The sequence below is a fragment of the Salvelinus sp. IW2-2015 genome, linkage group LG30 (assembly GCF_002910315.2).
Source record: "Salvelinus sp. IW2-2015 linkage group LG30, ASM291031v2, whole genome shotgun sequence".
In the NCBI taxonomy this organism is placed as follows: Eukaryota; Metazoa; Chordata; class Actinopteri; order Salmoniformes; family Salmonidae; genus Salvelinus; species Salvelinus sp. IW2-2015.
Genome location: NC_036869.1, coordinates 21,680,189 through 21,690,766, shown reverse-complemented (window position 1 = coordinate 21,690,766; position 10,578 = coordinate 21,680,189). Strand labels below are relative to the sequence as shown.

The 10,578-nt window shown below is 42.5% G+C and overlaps 1 protein-coding gene across 4 annotated transcripts in view; it reads left to right on the top strand.

Annotated features, from left to right (window-relative positions):
- Positions 1 to 1,166: 1,166 nt before the first annotated feature.
- LOC111955294 (exostosin-1c) overlaps positions 1,167 to 10,578 on the top strand; it is a 101,783-nt gene continuing 92,371 nt past the window's right edge. The window contains exon 1 of one of the 4 annotated variants that reach the window (XM_070436011.1): positions 1,167 to 1,455. The gene's annotated coding sequence lies outside the window, so the exon portion shown is untranslated. The other 3 variants (XM_023975476.2, XM_070436012.1, XM_023975475.2) reach the window with 3 other exon arrangements.

The following is a 10,578-nucleotide window of genomic DNA, read 5'->3' as shown; positions in this document are numbered from 1 at the left end:
TTCTCTTCATTTTGATGATGGCACGGTATACTGTAGGCCTACAGAATATGTAATTGCCATTGTAACATATTAATTAGGTAACAGCCTAAGTTATGAATTGTGTGTGTATGTGTGTGTTTGTGTGTGTGTGYATGTGTGTGAATTTAAATGTTCCATCCTTGTCCTTTCTGCTATACTGAGGAAATATATAAATGCAACATGCAACAATTTCAACAATTTTACTGAGTTACAGTTCATATAAGGAAACCAGTCAATTGAAATAAATTCATTAGGCCCTAATCTATGGATTTCAAATGGCTGGGCAGTGGCACAGCCATGGGTGGGCCTGGGAGGGCATAGGCCCACCCACCTGGGACCAGGTTCACCCACTGGGGAGCCAGGCCCAGTCAATCAGAATTAACAAAAGGGCTTTATTACAGACAGAAATACTCCTCAGTTTCATCAGCTGTTCGGGTGGCTGGTCTCTGACAATCCTGCAGGTTAAGAAGCCGGATGTGGAGGTCCTGGGCTGGCCGTTGGATGTACTGCCAAATTCTCTAAACCGACTCAGGAGGTGGCTTATAGTAGAGAAATGAACATTCAGTTCTCTGGCAAAAGCTCGGGTGGACATTCCTGCAGTCAGCATGCCAATTGCACCCTCCCTCAAATTTAGACATCTGTGGCATTGTGTTGTGTTGTGTGACAAAACTGCACATTTTAGAGTGGTCTTTTATTTTCCCCAGCACAAGGTGCACCTGTGTAAGGATCATACTGTTTAATCAGCTTCCTGATATGTCACACCTGTCAGGTGGATGGATTATCTTGGAAAAGGAGAAATGCTCACTAACATGGATGTAAACAAATGTGTGTACAAAATTTKAGATAATTAAACTTGGAAAATGTCTGGGATCTTTTATTTCAGCACATGAAACATGAGACCAACACTTTACATGTTGCGTTAATATTTTTGTTCAGTATAGATTACATTATATTACAGAAAAAGTAAAGATGCAAGACTAGTTTAGATTTTTGTTCAGTATAGATTACATTATATTACAGAAAAAGTCAGGATGCAAGACTAGTTTAGAGTTACGCAATGTTTATCTTGAAACCAAATCAATTGCCGACATATGTTCGGTTCACTTCAAAGTCGAAGCCGTTCTGTGTGCGTAATTCAGTGGTTCCGAAATCCTCCAGTTGCGCGGAACCGCTGGCCAGATCCAGATGTGCCTGTTTTCTTTAAATACAGTTTGCGAGACCGAGGTACCTCCACACCACGAGAACCAATCACAAACGCCGGGGGCGGGTCGTCTTTGGAATGTTGTGGATGTTTAAAATGGACAACTTGTCGCAGATACCCCAATACCGGTATCGAATAATAACCTGTGCATTCATGTGGAGGTGATTTGCAAATGCTTGGTCGAGGAGTGAAAAGGAAATCGCCTGAGCGGGGAATTGCGCTTTGTTTCCCCCCCGGTGAGGGTGAGTTCTCGGTCCAGAGAAAGCAGGCGGATTGCACTGGCGATGTAGCCCGGAGACTATTGCTGAGCGCTCTTATTTCTGTATGGCTGTTCAATAGCCTATATCAATGACTGCATATTGCACTCCGGAAGTAATCTCCAGGATTATCTTCAATCACATAATATAGACAAGTGTTTATAGACGGAGAAGTGATCCTGCATGTGACATCGTGCACAGTGTCCAAGGGCATTGTGCCTCTTCAATGTTCATATTTAATATCAAGGGAACGAGCATAGCATAACCTACGGAGTCTGCTTGATCGGCTAGGTCCCTACTGTCACTGTTTACATATTCTACGAGTAGCCTATGAACGGATGGCAGCGCATTTGAATGCTTGGTCTATTTGTCGCCACCACTCAATTGTTTATTTCTCCTATGCATTGTTTCCATACCTTYTGCCGAATTGCTCCAACGGCCTCGACACACTCACGCTCAGATAAAGGGAGTGCAAATACGAGTGATAGACACTTGTCGTGACAAAGGGATAGGCTGCAGTCTATTTACCAATAGGCTAGCATCTAGTRGCAAGTTGAATATTGAGTGAGAGTGAATGATCTGAAATACTGTGTTCATTTCCTTGGTGCACAGAAWGCGTGTGGTTTAATGTGGCTCCAGGTAGTGCGAACATCAAAATTACGCCACTTGTGGARAGGGAGAAAACTGTAGCCTGTGAGCACAGACAGGGGCGGAGGGAATCGTCTCGGTGAGATTATTTGTATGGACGCGCCCTGAGTGATTTGCGCGTGTCAGTCGTGTGTACTCAATCATGTTCTCGAGCTCGTAAATCGAGAGGACCGCCAGTGCGAAGTGCCTCAACCAGGCATTCAACCCCCGTGCTGCTAAAAAGGACGCTCAACTTGTACGCAAACAAAACGTGCCGCTGTAGCTAGAGGAGCGTGCAATGACAGATTTTGTTGACAAGTTGCTGACAACTCGGTGAATATTGCCGACAAGGACTAAATACTTTCTTTCGAAAGTGGATAACACAGTCTGCCTGTCATTTCCGTATAACCACAATTAAGGACCACAATAAGTACAGGTAACAACACAATAACCTAGGCTACTATTCAACTGTCTGCTTGTTTTTTGAGAATTAAGAATGATGTAGAAAATTCTAAAGGTAGACTTTTCTCTGCTTCAGAAATGATCTAATGAGGGTGTAATTTTCTTGATGCAATAGAATGATGGCATTCGTAAATGACATTTCAAATCTATTAACATAACATTATGCATGACTGTGTGTGTGTGTCTTGGATATGCCCTTGACACATTTTGAGTTGTGATGATGGATGGCCCTGTTTTTTTCAAGTGTGGATGCTGAGAGATGTCTTTCTTGCACACTCCAATTGGATACTGACTGAGCAATGGAGYTCAGAATCCCCAATGTCAAGAGAGGTGTCAGAACCAATTCTGTTGTGAGGTATTAGGGTGGGAAATGAAATGGTGACATCCCATGACAATAACTMATTTATGGTATCGACTGATGAAGTGCAGCCAAGGACAGGGCCAAACTGACGMCCCAGAAATCATTTTAAAACCAAAATTCAAAACCTGTGGAATGATTTCACATTCACTGCTACTAAACAGTAATAGCTTTTCAAGCTAGCTGAGGGATGGGCCTGGAGAAATGTAACAACTCTCAAATTCATAGACAGAGCTTTGGATGCAAGGATTGACCATTCRTGATAACAAAATTAGTTTTAACCATGTTTTGAGGCTATACAGTGTTTGTTTACATTTACATTGTTTACAAACATTGGACTAAAACAAGCTTTCATTTGGGGTTTTAACGGGGTATGACAGTTGAACTAAGCTCATGAGACGTAAGTTATATTCTTACAGAATGAATGAGGATACACTGAGTGTACGAAACATTAAGAACACCTGCTCTTTCCATGACATAGCCTGACCAGGCGAATCAAATCAAACTTTATTTGTCACATGTGCCGAATACAACAAGTGTTGACCTTACCGTGAAATGCTTATGATCCCTTATTGATGTCACTTGTTAAATCCACTTCAATCAGTGTAGATGAAGGTGAGAAGGCAGGTTTAAGRAGAACATGGTTTGTGTATGTGTGCCATGCARAGGGTGAATAGGCAAGACGAAATGTTTAAGTGCCTTTCAATGGGGTATGGTAGTAGGCGTCAGGCGCACCGGTTTGTGTCAAGAACTGCAACGCTGCTGTGTTTTTTTAATGCTCAACAGTTTCCCGTGTGTATCAAGAATAGTACAACACCCTGTGGAATGCTTTTGACGCCTTGTAGAGTCCATACCCCGACTAATTGAGTCTGAGGGGGCGTGCAACTCAATATTAGGAAGGTGTACCCAATGTTTGCTATACTCAGTGTAAATCATTCATTTGTAAGTCTCAAAATTAATCTAGCAACTAAGGATTCTAGCTTCTCTTTCAGGATACTAGATTCTAGTTATTATTTTRTCCATATTTGGAGAACGTACCCTAGTAAAGGTGTTGAAAGAATCATCATGCAGTCGGACTGTATGACTCCGCTTGAGTGTCATACCATGGTATCTAGTGATGTGGATAGGTGATTCAAAGTGACCCGTCCCTGCTGCTCTGACAAGGATGGCGGACTCATTGCATCATGCCACACTTAATATATTACCTCATTTTGTATAGGGAAGGACGGGGTACGAGTTGGCTGCTTCTAGAATGGGTATCATAACGGCGGAAGCAATGTTTGAGTTATAGGATTGTGGGCACTGCCATAACAAATCAGGGCACCCCCATAAAACACTGGCACCCCATAGTCATACAAATATGATCTTTCCTTGGGCTGATCATCATGTAGTCGTGAAATTGTCCTTTTTTAGAATGGATCCAAGATCACATTTTACTTTCATCCCTTGTAGTCAAGGTTAGGAWATTTCACTATAATCTGATCCCAGATCTGGATACAGAGGGCATCTTCTGCTTAGAGCCCCATGCAGATAGCACGATAAGTTGTGTTCCATATCCTACATGCTCTGCTGTGTGAGCAGCACTAGTTGATGTTGAGCTTGCAGCMCTAATTGTTCCAACCCATCTTGTATGTTTGCTTAATTAGCCCTCGTGGCGTCGGAGTGAGAGCAGCATATTGTTGAGACATAATTACAACCCGGCTTGATTAATTATCGTTAAGGCGGTGGGAGGCTAGGCACGGGTTGGTCAGGCTAGAGGTAAACATCTTATTAACCGTGTCAGTCTCTCGCAAACTCGCACCACGCAGAGCAACAAGGTTTTATTAGGTAGAAAAGCACAACTATCAAGACAATGTCCTCATAAAAATACCAGGGCTTGATTAGGTTTATGGTGATTACGGTCCTCAGGTAATCCCTACTGAATTGARAAATTCCACTCTACTAGCTCACTGTTGATAGAAAGAAAACAATGTTTTATGGCCATGGTCATGGATAAAAAATGTGTGTGTGTGTGTGTGTACTACCTCCATTTTTAAGTAACAGACAGAAACTTGGGCTGAAAACAAGGCAAAGAGAAAGGAAACATGACATTTCAAGTCAACTAGAGGCCCATGGTGCCCTGGGCATTGGTAGGACGTAAGATGGCGCCGGAGCAGAAGGCAGACGTTTTAYGTGCCCCCAACCGATTGTGTTTKTTTGTTCGTTTATCTGAGTTGTTTGTAACTTMTTTTTTTACTCATTTTGTACATAATGTTGCCGCTACCGTCTCTTATGACCGAAMGATCTTCTCTACATCAGGACTGCGATTACTCGCCACAAACTAGCAGAATCCTTTTTCTTCTTTCACGACTCTGACGAGCCCAAGGCGGAGGACATACGGCTCCCTCGGGAACAGGCCCCAACCCCCGTGATCTGCGTGATCTGCGTGAAGAGGARGCAGAGAAAGAGAGGCCGGAAAGCGGGCTGCTTTCTGAGAATTCGGGGGCGATCGAATAAACCCCCACTTCCGTCAATTCTGCTAGCAAACATGCAATCTTTGGACAATAAAATCGACGAGATACGGGGAAGATTAAACTACCAAAGGGACATTAAAAACTGTAACATCTTATGCTTCACGGAGTCGTGGCTGAACGACGACAATATCAACATACAGCTGGCTGGTTATACGATGTACAGGCAGGATAGAACAGCGGCGTCGGGTAAGACAAGGACCGTCGGACTATGTATTTTTGTAAATAACAGCTGGTGCACTATATCTAAGGAAGTCTCAAGCTATTGCTTGCCTGAGGTTGAGTAGATCATGATAAGCAGTAGACCACACTACCTACCGATAGAGTTCTCATCTGTATTCTTCGTAGCTTTTTACATACCACCTCAGTCAAAGGTTGGCACTAAGATAGCATTGAATGAGCTGTATTTCGCCATAAGCAAACAAGAAAACGCTCACCCAGAGGCGGCGCTCCTAGTAGCCGGGAACTTTAATGCAGGGAAACTTAAATCAGTTTTACCAAATTTCTATCAGCATGTTAAATGTGCAACCAGAGGGAAAAGAACTCTGGACCACCTATACTCCACACACGGAGACGCATACAAAGCTCTCCCTCACCCTCCATTTGGCAAATCTGACCACAATTCTATCCTCCTGATTCCTGCTTAAAAGCAAAAATTAAAGCAGGAAGCACCAGTGACTAGATCAATAAAAAGGTGGTCAGTTGACACAGATGCTAAGCTACAGGACTGTTTTGCTAGCACAGACTGGAATATGTTCCGGGATTCCTCCAAAGGCATGGAGGAGTACACCATATCTGTCATTGGCTTCATCAGTGCTTCTACACCTGCATTGCTTGCTGTTTGGGGTTTTAGGCTGGGTTTCTGTACAGCACTTCGAGATATTAGCTGATGTACGAAGGGCTATATAAAATAAACTTGATTGATTGATTGATCAATAAGTGCGTCGACGACGTCGTCCCCACAGTGACCGTACATACATACCCCAACCAGAAGCCATGGATTACAGGCAGCATCCGCACTGAGCTAAAGGCTAGAGCTGCCTCTTTCAAGGAGCGGGACTCTAACCCGGAATTTTATAAGAAATCCTGCAATTCCCACCGACGAACCATCAAACAGGCAAAGCGTCAATACAGGACTAAGATCGAGTCGTACTACACCGGCTTTGAAGCTCGTCGGATGTGGCAGGGCTTGCAGACCATTACAGACTACAAAGGGAAGCACAGCCGAGAGCTGCCCAGTGACACAAGCCTAYCAGACGAGCTAAACTACTTCTATGCTAACTTTGAGGCAAATAACACTGAAACATGCATGAGAGCACCAGCTGTATGGGAGACTGTGCGATCATGCTCTCCACGGCCGATGTGAGTAAGACCTTTAGACAGGTCAACATTCACAAGGCCGCAGTGCCAGACGGATTACCAGGACGTGTCAGGATTTGATTTGATTTGATTGTCCCTGTATTCTCTTTTTCACAAAAGCACTTTCTGAGATGACCGCAGACTGATATGACAGCATACAAACCTTCACCACAACCTCAGTCGTTCCTGGTCAGGTTTTCCCCACAAACAGATACGTCCCCACAAACACACACGTCCCCACAAACACACATTGCATGGCTAGGATTAAGAAGCCCTTGGAATCGCCGCTATGGCTCTCCAGCCTTTAATGACAGAGACCAGCGTTTCATTTGAGTCTTGTGTCGCCTTTCACCTCACCGCAAAATGTGTTTTTTTTCTTCAGGAACAGTTCATTTCCCTGGACTAACATGTGTGTCCAGCTTTAGTCCAGTAATCAAACGTACATGTGGGTGTGTGTGTGCAGGAAAACACACATGCACACACACACACACACACACACACACACACACACACACACACACACACACAGCCTACTAACTGAACACGTTGGCAGAAAGGCAAACAAGTAGGAGTTCAGGATTTGAGTCTCTGTGTAACTTTATCAAGGAGATTTTTAACCCTTATTTTACCAGGTCGACTGAACACATTCTCAGTAAGACACTGACTGACAACTCTTTCTTTTTAAAAACAGACGCCGCTGATCTTCGTGTCCGTTTACGGTCTGCTTTATATACCCACGCAAATCATCTCTGACATAATAGTATTGCCTCCCCATGCACAGAGGAAATGACTACTTCCTTCAGAGTTCAACGCACACTCATTTCGGTTTCTATCAATGCCTTCATACACTTTCCCTACTCTGCTACCTTCCTGTATTATTGCATCTGAGTTGTAGTTGACGGTTGCTGTAAACACGATCCAATCTACTGAGGATTCAATTCAATTGCGTTTCCTTCGATAGTTGCAGAGACACTCTAGTTGGCCTTGTGGGMACAGCAGGCAAAGTTGAGGGCAGACGGGCAGTCCTCGAGGAGGAGGGATGGATGGAGGGATGAGCTTTGAGCAGGCCGCTAGTCCAGCTGTCACGCTCACTGACTGAAGCATGTGAACTGACAACAAACCCAGAGACAGAGACTAGGATGTAAGAATGTGGGCAGAGACGTTAGGATGGACAAGAGAACTTGGAGCTTGTTTGTCTTACTAATAAAGAGATTTCACAAGGGCCAGTCTACACTTTTTAATGTTTACTGTGTGGCTTTTCATGCTCAGTGCAAACACACAGGTGGCAAGTAGATATGTTGTGTATAAATAAACACTGGGGTCGTTCCATGCAGGGTTGRAGGGTAACGGATTACAAAAAGACGGTAACTGTAATCCGCTACCAGCAAAAATATTGTAATCAGATTACAGATACTTTTGAAAAACTAGATTACTTTGAGGATTACTTTTAAATTCAGAATGACATTCAAATCAGCATTGAAAAAAGGCGCAAGTTTAAGTTTGTTCCACCTGAGCGTRTGACTGCTGTCGGCATCCAAAGATTATCAAACTTGAATAAAGGCTTGGATGTAAGGATGACAGCAGTGGCGTAGTCTACGGCGATACGGATATCACTTCTTATTGGTATCTACATAGCGCATTGATGTGAATCACACTGCTGCTCTCTCATTTCGCTATTTGCGCCTTACAGGTTGTGGATGGCTGTTCACAAATCTAAATGTGTATTTGAACCAAATAATGATAGAATTCAAGAAATGTAAACTGCCYATCAATCATTGTTTTTGAAACCAGTGGACAGTGAAAAATGGGCTCTTGCTGCACAGTGCGGATCCCAGCCTACGGAATAAAAGTGGGKCTTATTCATGCCAATACATTGTTTTTATCCATAGGCCTGATGGACACATGTTCTGATAGACTTAAAGGGGCAATCTGTAGTTGCTACATCMATTTTTGGACTTATAAATTATAACTTATAAATGCCTCATGAGCTTAGTTCAACTGTCACAATCCATGAGAACCCAAAATATAACCTTGTTTTTCTCCAATGTTAAAATAATAATTTTGATATCATGGATGGTCAGTCAGTCCTTGTATCCATAGCTCTGTCTATTAATCTGAGAGTCGTTATATTTCTCCAGGACCATCCCTCAGCTTCTGACCAAAACAGAGGCGGGGCGGCCGTTTTGTTATTGTTTCACCTGTGGATTTGCCCTTTAAACAGCTGCATTATTATCAAGATATTAAAGTGTCACCAAACAAAACGTTTAACCATAGGCCTATAGCAAATGCAGCATATTGCATTCATTTTTCACATGTAAATAGCACTTTTCAGTAGTGCTCAAAGCATGCCATTCCATGAGCGTAATTTTTTTTCTTCTCCAACTCGAATCAATGAGCCCAATCAGTCCTCCATGACAACAAAATCATAAACAACAGAGTAGGGCTGGCTAATAAGTCCTTCGTTTTGGGGTTATGCTCAGATAAAACAATTTTGGCTAATCTATACTTCCATATTTCCAAGTCTTATAAAGGTGCCACTACATCCCAGGCTGTGTCACAGCCGGCCGTGACCGGGAGCCCAATCGGGCAATGCACTATTGGCTCATTCATGCTAATATTTTTTTATTTTATCCATAGGCCTAATGGACACGTTCAAACTTGCACACTTTTGATTGGCTTAAACAAAATCATAAACAACGGCGTAGGGCTGGCTAATAAATCCTTAGTTTTGGGGTTATGTTTAGGTAAAACCATTTGGCTAATCTATACTTCATATTTCCAAGTCCTATTCTTGAAGATCAAGGGGTGTAACATGTATTGGAATGACTGGAATTCTGATAGACTTTGGTTTTTAATGTAAAGATCTAATTTAATCGTAGTATTATATGTACAGTAGTAGAAAGCGATGGGTCAGAAGAAGCCTACGTAACCAACCCATAGAGTAACATTAACATCCATATATGGCCAGCTATGTAAACTTTAACATTGATGTATCCTACAATAGATGTTGTTCAATTGGTAACATACAGTTTTGTCTTCTTCTAATGCCTCTTAAGGGACATGTAATCTAAAAGTAACGGAATGTAATCAGATGACGTTACTGAGTTTGGGTAATCCAATAGTTACATTACTGATTACAATTTTGGACAGGTAACTGATTAAATTTAGAAAGTAACCTACCCAACCCTGGTTCCATGTCATTTCAAGCCATGACACCCACCATCTCAGATTGTTCTGTAATCGTTTCTGTAGTTAGAAACAGATAAGATTAGCATTCCTGCAACATTATTTTGTTGAAAGACGATTTGAACTCTGAGAAATTAAGCTCATTGATTGCACCCAAATTGGCCATTTAAATGTATATGATTCATATAATATTCAATAAATATAGTCTGATTTGCACAAAAACCTTAACAATGATTAAGAAGAATCCACATTTTTATTTAACTAGGCAAGTCAGTTAATAACAAACTCTTATTTACAATGATGACCTACCCCGGCCAAACCCAGATGACGCAGGGCCAATTGTGCGCCGCCCTATGGGACTCCCAATCACAGCCGGATGTGATGCAGCCTGGATTTGAACCAGGGACTGAAGTAATGCCACTTGCACTGAGATGCAGTGCCTTAGACCGCTGCACCACTTGGGAGCTCAATGAATGGTCAAATGAATGAATGGTCAAGCGCCACCCACAGACCCCCAGTATACAGTATCAGTTCTCTGTGTTTGACATTTTATCCAGAGTGACTTACAGTTAGTGCATTAATCTTAAGTACATTTTAACT